Source organism: Alosa sapidissima, chromosome 16 (assembly GCF_018492685.1).
Source record: "Alosa sapidissima isolate fAloSap1 chromosome 16, fAloSap1.pri, whole genome shotgun sequence".
NCBI classification, from domain to species: Eukaryota; Metazoa; Chordata; class Actinopteri; order Clupeiformes; family Clupeidae; genus Alosa; species Alosa sapidissima.
In genome coordinates this window covers 19522996-19532974 of record NC_055972.1, presented here as the reverse complement: position 1 = coordinate 19532974, position 9979 = coordinate 19522996, and positions in this window count along the sequence as shown.

Genomic DNA, 9979 nt, shown 5'->3' with positions numbered 1-9979 from the left:
ACCACAGGGAGTATTAGGTTGTAAAAAGTGACACCTAGCCTACGATTGGGACTGGCCATTGTTTGCTTGTGGGCCCATTAGCGGTGATACCAGCTCTACAGGTCCGCCTTAGCTCATACTATGCAGTGAGCTCACGGTTTTGGTTATCTCACCTGGCCTTTGCTTGTGTTATCTCCCTCTCCCCCTACACACACGAGCACACATGAGCGCGAGCGCGCACACACACACACACACACACACACACACACACACACACACAGGCAAACACACATACATACACACACACACACACACACGCACACACAGGAGACAAGCAGAAGAGGGGATGGGAAGTGGGTCAGTGTCACAAACAGCCAGCAGTCTGTGTTAAAAGGTGGAGACGTCACTCAACAGGTAACCCAGTTACCGCTCCCAACCTTAGTGGTTGTCACAGCAACTGTGCTTTTGTATGGCAAGCCGATTGAGCATTTATTCAGATATCTTGATATCAGGCATAATTGTCATGTACATGCAAGCCATTCTGTCCACTAGTTAACTAGTGAACCATTTCTGTGTGAACTAGTTAACTAATGACAGCCAAAATGCTCACTAGTTAACTAGTAAGGCCCAAATTCTCTCTAGTAGTTCATATGTTTCATATCTTACTAGTTAACTAGTAATGCTCAGCATGTTCACTAGTTAACTAGTGGACACTGAAATGTGCACTAGTTAACTAGTTTAAAGACTTCTATATTTTACTAGTCAACTAGTTAGGTACAAAAATGTTTACTAGCTGACTACTGAATGTCAAATTCCCACTTGTTAACTTCTATGTAATTTGGCCAGCCACTTGGGCATTTATTCTGATATCTTGATATCAGGCCAACATGCAAGCCATTTTTGTCAACTAGCTAACTAGTGAGCCATGTTTGTGCACACTAGTTAACTAGTGACAGCATAAATGCCCACTAGTTAACTAGTGAACACATATTAGTTTCACTAGTTAAGTAGTGAGAGCCAGAAATGTCCACTAGTTAACTAGTAAAGGCCAAAATGCATACCAGTCAGCTAGTTGAAGGCTTTTGGGTCTCACTAGTTAACTAGTGACAGCCAAAAATGTGCACATGTTTATTAGTGAAGGCAAAACTCCTCACTAGCTAACTAGTTGGAGTAGGTCAATGTCACTAGTTAACTAGTGAACCATAAATGGCTTACTAGCTAGCTAGGTGATGGCAGCAGGCTCACTAGTTATTGACAAATCCTTTGTCCAAACTAGTTAACTAGTGAGGTCATAAATGTATACTAGTAAAGCCTAGTTGAAGCCTAAATTCACACTAGTCAGCTAGTGGCGCAGAATTAAAATTAGGAGGCGGAGAACTCTGGAAATTGAGGCTTTCTATTGGCTCCCTATGTCCAAATAGAACATGACAACCAATCACAGCGCAGAATTTCACAAAATCCCACCCACAACATTTGCATGTGGCACACAAGTTAACATGCTGGCCAAAGGAACTTAAAAGTAAACTAGTGGCTTCAATGTGACACTTACATGTAAACTAGTGAAGGCAGAACTGCTCACTAGTTAACTAGTGAGGTCTAAAAAGTGTCACTAGTTTACTAGTGTGCCCCAAAATGCCCACTAGTTAACTAGTGAAGGCCATTTCAGCCCCACTAGTTAACTAGTGAGATGCCAAAATGGTCACTTGTTAACATGTAAAGGCCAAAATACCCACTAGTTTACTAGTGAGGGTGTTGTGGGCCTTACTAGTTAACTAGTGGCATGTATATTTTGTTCACTAGTTAACTAGTTACACCTAAAAAGAGAAACAAGCTGACCGTTTTTGTCCACTAGTTAACTAGTGGAACAATTGAAGTCTCACTAGTTTGCATGTGTGGCAGTGAAGCAGCTCACTAGTTAACTAGTGCGCACAAGACACACATTAGTGGCTGTTTTTGGAGCTATCTAGATCACTAGTAATGCAAAAGGTACTCTTACTAGTTAACTAGTGACAAATTGGCCTTCACTGGTTAACTAGTTGACATGTTTGGCCTCACTAGTTCACTAGTAATGGAACAGGACATGCTCACTAGTTAACTAGTGAGCATATCTGCATTATAATGCTTTTCACTAGCTTATAGAGGGCATTTTGAGCCTTACATGTTAGCTAGTGAGGACAAAACACTGTCCATAATGAAATAGCAGGAGAAAAATGCCCTCACACTAGCAAACTAGTGGAATTTGAATAAATACACAAATGGCTGGCATTTTGTGCAACTAGTTAACTAGTGGGACGTAACATTGGCCACTAGTTAACTAGTGCGGAATGTCGCACTTGCATGCAAATGAAGAAGGCGGAACAAGGATTTTGATTGGTCCATTTAGAAACTTTACTAGCTAGAGTACCTTTGGCCAGCCTGTTAACTTGTGTGCCACATGCAAATGTTGTGGGTGGGATTTCGTGAAATTCTGCACTGTGATTGGTTGTCATGTTCTATTTGGACATAGGGAGCCAATATAAAGCCTCAATTTCCAGAACTCTCCGCCTCCTAATTTAAATTCTGTGCCACTAGTTGACTAGTGTGAATTTTGTCTTGAACTAGTTTACTAGTATACATTTATGACCTCACTAGTTAACTAGTTTGGACAAATGATGCATCAACTAGTTATAGTGAGCCTACTGCCATCACCTAGCTAGCTAGTAAGCCATTTATGGTTCACTAGTTAACTAGTGACATCGACCCACTGCAACTAGTTAACTAGTGAGGTGTTTTGCCTTTACTAGTAAACATGTGCACATTTTTGGCTGTCACTAGTTAACTAGTGAGAGCCAAAAGCCCTCAACTAGCTGACTGGTATGCATTTTGGCCTTTACCAGTTAACTAGTAGACATTTCTGGCTCTCACTAGTTAACTAGTGAAGCTAAAATGTGTTTACTAGTTAACTAGTGAGCCTTTTGGCTCCCACTAGTTAACTAGTGTGCATATTTTGGCCCTCACTAGTTAACTAGTTCACACAAACATGGCTCACTAGTTAACTAGTTGACAAAAATGGCTTACATGTACATGACAATTATGCGTGATATCAAGATATCAGAATAAATGCTCAATCGGCTTGCCATACTTTTGTTCCATCCTAGTGGTGCATGGCAGGAATCTGGACAAGTGGGACTGCAAGAGCTAATGAGCAGTGAGAGAAGTGAGTCTAAAGCACACTGCACACAGGTGTTGACATGAGTGCGCCGACACTGTCTGTCACTTGCCCACGCACCTCAGCGCTGATATTTCTAACTGACGAGCATTTGATGAACAATGAGCGGCAATGGCAAAAGGGTTCGGCACTGACAGTGGTAAGTAATTGAATGTCAAAAGCAGAGTGTGCGGTAATCATGTTGCTGCCAATGTGTCAGGGGCGTAAGAGTTAGGGAGAGATGGGGGGAAAGGATAAGAAACAAATTTAAGTGGATGTAAAAAATTTGATAACTTAAAAACAACCAGGAAGAAAATAGGTAATCACAGACACGCATACAGTAAAAAGTTACACACACACACACAAACACACACACACACACACACACACACACACACACACACACACACGCACACACACACACACACACACTCACATTGACAAACATGTACTCAATCTGTCTATGCATCAACAAGTCGACCTCCTCTACTGGAGTTTGTTTTTCCTTCTAAGGCAGCCCTTTTTTTCAAAAAAGGAAGAGAATGTTTGGCAGTTTGGGGCGAGTTGGCCGGGCCAAGTGCAGCCCGGGCCTCATGAATCTGACTTTTGACATGGATTGATGCTGACTGAGGCCAGCCAAAACACTCCGACAGCAATGAATTAGCACATCAACTTTTTTCCAGAAATGAAACGCTGTGCAACATTTTCATAAACTGTTTATCCGCCGCCTCTGCCATAAACATGCGAGGACATTTGCGAGGGGAGACGGCTAAAAAAGAGAGAGAGCACTTGGCCTGAGCGATGTGTATATATGAACATTTATATATTTGTGTGTGTGTGAATGTTTGAATGTGTATGTTCCATATGTACAGTATGTATATATGTAGATGGACATTCAGTGTGCGTGTGTGTGTGTGTGTGTGGGGGGGGGGGGGGGGTGAATGGGGGGGGGGGCGTTGTACAAGTGTATTTGTGAAAGAGTATGTTTGTGACCGTAAGTGTTGAGCGTGAGCGTGTGCACACATGTGTGTGTGTGTGTCAGTAATGGGTCGTTGGGAAAACATTTACTCCTGCTCTGGAAGGCCTGCTTATCGGAGGGAGCGATCAGGAGCTTTCATTTCCGCCTGGTTCACTAGAATTCCTTTGGACTGGGCTGTTCTCACTCTCTCACTGAGGATACAGGGTGAGGGTGCAGAGGGAAGCGGTGTGTGTGTGTGTGTGTGGGGGGGGGGGGGTCGGGTATTTTTGGAATTGCAGCCATCTCTGTGTTATGAAGGGTGCACTCAAAGTAAGCCTGGAGGAGGCAGGGGGGCAAACATGGATTTGAATGGCAGGCGGAAGGCCTGCCTAATAGAAGTGTAATTATGATAGACAGATCAGTGAGGAATGGCTAGCTAACCATTATGTGTATATATTTGTATGTGTATATGGATCAACTTAGAATCTCTGGAAAACATAGTAGGAACAAGATGCAAAGTCATGATGGCCTTACATAAATGAAACCATCTGACATAGATAATAATGACAACACACACAGAGAGAAAGACACACCGTCACACACACACTCACACATGCTCACTCACACAGACACACACACACACACACACATATGACTCTGGGTTTTAGTTTTGCTCCACTGAACCATTGACCCGTAAAACAGGTCTGAGCTCTTGCATAAGAAGCCTTTACGGTTTATGGCTGCTGTGCTGCTGGTGCTTCTGTTTTATGCTGATCTAGCTCGAAGTGTCTGTTGTCATAACTTCAACCCTGAACTGTGTGTGTGTGTGTGTGAGAGAGAGAGAGAGAGAGAGAGAGAGAGCACTGTGTGTATGTGTATATGTGAGAGAGAGAGAGAGAGAGAGAGAGAGAGAGAGAGAGAGAAAGAATGAAAGAGTGTGTGTGACCTACTTATCAGTCTGGGAAATGACAGCAAATTAAAAGTTTCAGCAGCAGTGCTTAGAGAGTTGGGGTTGAGTGCTTATTATTACAACTATCAGTGGGTTCGTTTCTGGGAGTGAGAGAGAGAGAGAGAGAGAGATCTCACCTGACTTCATGAATGAGCGTTCAGTGTGTGTGAGATCGTTCAGCGTGCGTGTGTCTGTATCTAAAATGAAGTGAAAGTATGAATGTCCAGAATCTGTGTGTGTGTGTGTGTGTGTGTGTGTGTGTGTGTGTGTCTAGACCGCGTGGGACCGTGTGTTCTGTGCAATGACCTTCAGATGATTCTTCAAGAGGGTCATTGATGGGGGCTTTACCGAGATGCTGTCCCCCTCTGGCACAAAAATGCATGTGCACACACACACACACACACACACACACACACGCACACACACACACACACACACACACATGCACAAACACATGTGTACTCCCAGTTCACATGAAGAATCACTGTACAGTTTTTTAGATTTTTCCTCTGAACTGATATACCTGCGTGGCTTAAATAAGACAACTGTGTTAGAGTAAGGCCTTGTCAGTAAAGTGACGCCTGACTAACTTCTTTCAACCTAAACAACAGCTCCATCAGCATTCAGTAAGCTGCCACGTCAGTAATGACAGTCATGTCCTAGGGTGACACACATCATATGCTACCATTATTACCAGATTCCTCGACAGCCTTCATAATGCTGAATGAATGCCATAACACGCTTTGACATTTAAATAAGCATTCATGGAATCACAGTCCTAAATAAGGGCTACTGATAAGTTATGACAGGACATGGTATCTCCTGTGTTGATATTAGTTTTCTAACAGAGGTGCTGGGTAAAGTTAACCATCTAAAAGATGTAGAAAGTGGGAGATGATAAACAGGGACCAAAATAAATAATGAGAACAAACATGCTCACCATGAACAGAGGCTGTACCCAGCAACACTACACACGCTGCAGGTAACAACATGTGCACGTATGGGAGGCTACTGAACTGATTAACTTACATTGAATGAATTCCGATTCAATTTGCTCTGCAGAATGCTTAATCATGTTATCAGTCTCTGTTGTCATTTGGTCAATGAGCTGACCTTGGATCAGTCTGTAAATACACTGTCCCACAAGCCCGCCCCTTCTCTCCCTCTTTCTCTTTCTCTCTCTCTCTCTCTCTCTCTCTCTCTCTCTCTCAAATATTAAATGACAGCAGCCTCTTAACCTCCCCTCCCTCTCTCTCACCCCCCCCCCCCCCCTCCCTTCCTCTTCCTCCATAGCCTGTAGTGGGCCTGGCACTTGACTGCTGGTGAAGATAAGGCTGGTGATTTCACAAGAGTGCAACCTGACCACAAACGACAGGCTCTAACGGGTTACAGTATCTCAGGCCTGGCACGCGGGCTGGCCACGGTTTGCGGCAGGATGTGCCAACACTCGGTAATGGTGACGGTTGCTGGCATTTGTTTTGAAAGCGGCACCACGTGTTGAGACACCACAACGTGTTCCTTAGCAAACATGCTCCAAACACAAACAAACAAGCATTAGTGTCCATCCGTATATGATTTGTATAGATGTGGAGATAAATAATTTGCCTATTTCTCTCCTACAGTGAGAAAATGTGTGATAGTGTGTGTGTGTGCGTGTGTGTGTGAGAGAGAGTGTGACATTTGTGGTGATAGCAATGGTTATAGGCCCACTCAAAGAAGCATTTTACACAGACACCCAGCTATTCTTAGGGCAGTGGAAAAAAACTGTGATAGGAGTTTGTTTGTGGGTGTTTGTGGTGTTACAGAAAGGGCATGCATGTTGTTTGTTTGTGTGTGTGTGTGTGTGTGTGTGTTTGTGTGTGTGTGTGTGTGTGTGGGACATTTGGTCTGTGCTTGGTTGTGAGGATATATGTGTAACTGTGAGACGTGTGTATGTGTGTGTGTGCGTGTACGTGTGCCAGCATGCTCTGCTCTCATATAGAATGCAGATAACATAGTACAGCGGCTATTTTAAGGTCGCTCTTGTGTCGGAACACTATGCTGTAACCCACTTTAGAAGGCAGACAGTCTGTACATCCAACCTATGCCCTTAAAGACAGATATAGCCCAAAGGGCACAACTCTCTCTCCTTTTTTCTCTCTCTCTCTGTCTCTCTATTCTCACTCTTTCTCTCTATTCTCACTCTTTGATTATTCGCCTCTAAATTCAATTTGATTCAGTTCAATTCAAGTGAACTTTATTTTTAGTTACTTTTTAAAAAAAAAAATCGCATCACCAAAGCATAACAAAATAAATACAATATGTACATACAGAATACAAAAATATAAACAAACAAACATATGCATCTCCTTTTTTCTCTCTTGCTTTTGTATCTCGACTTCAGAAAGTCCATCGTAGAAAAGAAACCTGGAAAGCAGAAAATATCACAAAAACACAAAGAATAAAGAGTAATAGATGAAGCAAGAAAGTAGAGAGCAAAGTAAAAAGGCACAGAGATGGAGGGATGAAGGAGAAAGGGATGAAAGAGGGATGAAGGAGAAAGGGATGAAAGGAGGGAGGAGAAGACAAACATGGCACTGGGCTCAAAAAACCTCATTTCCTCCTCGGGACAGTTTCAACACAGCCTTTTATTTTGACACACCAGAAAAAATGGAAATCTGAGAGGAAAATGGGACGAAACTCCGCCAACTCAATCATCTCTTCAAAATCCCCAATGGACACACACACACACACACACACACACACACACACACAACGACCACCACAGTCAAAGGCTCCCTCAGCAATATCCGCCACCCAAGGACCTTTGACCTTGTTGTACTTCCTCCCATATGTAGGTTAAACCTCAAAGGCTCGTTCTGGCCTTTTAGCAAACACACACATACATGCACACACTCACTCACTTGCACACACAGACACACACACTCGCATGCACACACACACACATGCATGTACTCATGCTTGGTCTATCTCTCATGTAAAGATACCAGATGACACACACACACACACACACACACACACATACACACACACACACACACACACACACATTAATAGAACAAATATTCAAACAAGTAGATATGTACGTGAGTACCCATTTACACATTCTCACATAGACATGCCCACCCGCCACCATGGACAGACACACACACACACACACACACACATTGGCAACACATGAAGACAAGAACACACAGCAGACGTGATATTTGACAAACGACTCCCCATCCAGTAGGAAAACATTTGGGCATTTATATTCAGTGCAATCCCAGCTACGCAACTCAGCATAGCTACGGCATTTGTACAGTATAAACATTTTGGATGATTATATATAATTACACTGAGGCGTGCAAACTCTCTCTCTCTCTCTCTCTCTCTCTCTCTCTCTCTCACACACACACACACACACACACACACACACACACACACACACACACTCTGAAATGTGCCATGCTCAATGATTCCTATATGAGAAGGGAAGGAAAAGTGTTTGCTCAGTTATAACTTCACTGAAATCAACTCAGCAGCTTCCAGCCATGCCAAGATATCTGTCAAATAAACACCCCAATTAAATAATGTCAAGACAGCCTCCTTTGAGTTAAAGTTACAACGTAATTCCCTAATCCCTGATGTGTGTGTGTGTGTGTGTGTGTGTGTACGTGTGCCTCTTGTATTTCTGTGTGTGTGTGTGTGTTTGTGTGTGTGTGTGTACGTGTGCCTCTTGTATTTCTGTGTGTGTGTGTGTATGCTTGAATGTGACAGTCTGCACCACATTTCCATACCTGCTCTGCCTGCCCCACTCCTCCATGCCGTGTCCTTAGCGGTCAGACAGCCTGCCGGGCTGCCCAGGGGTGACTGAGGCCCAGGCTGCTGCAGCTGTGGGAGTGTGTGTGTTTGTGTTTGTGTGTGTGTGTGTGTGTGTGTGTGTGTGTATGTGTGTTTGCGTTGGCCGTGTGTTTGCTCGCCGACGTGAGGACAGAGAGGGCGGCCGCTGCTGTGAAATTTTGATGAGCTCGTTAGAGTATGTGTCCCTCACATGAGTCAGGCTCTTTTACTGCCGGGGCCAGAGACGCTAATCAGTCCTGAGTCACACCTTGTTCAACCATAATGCCCACACAGAGCGCCTATTGTGCTGTTTTATTACAGCAGCGACTACAAGTGCACTCAGCTTGACTTTGACCTTCTTTCCTTTGTGTGTGTGTGTGTGGGTGTGTCACTGTCGGTGCGCTTTGTGTGTCTGCATGTGTGTGTGTGTGTGTGTTCATTTCAGCATCCAAACCAACTTTTGGATGACATCAGAAATGGCCCAACTATAGCCATACTATTATTCTTTGCTTTTGTTCATGTAAAGCATATTGAACTAGATGTACCGCTGAGCGGTACAAAATATGACCGCCGCCCAGTCCAGCACATTTTTTCCACAAAAATAAATCACGCTGAAAGGCCTATATGATTCTAACTGTCTCACTAAATTGCATTATTCACACTCAATTCTCACTGGTATCTGCTAGACAACAAGTACCAAAACATGATTAGTTCATAGATTTTACATGTAAAATTCATTTTATACAACCCCACCTCCATCTTGCCTGTTCATAATTCTGAGAAATTCTTGAATTGTGTGAATGTGTGCATGTACATGTTTATGGCAAACATACGGACAAAAATGGTCATCCTAGGCCCTACAGTTCTCAAGATATTCACAGAGAACTGTGTCTGCCCCCCCATGAACGAAAGTACACAAAACTTGGCATGCATTCAGAGGGTGTCATAATGATCCTACACTTTTAATTACGTGCAGTTTTGACCTTGTCAGCCAGAGATATTGTGATGAAAACACCTAATTTTTTGCTTTTTAATTTTTAACTAGGTGGCGCTATACATGAAATAAGTGGTAATGGGATGG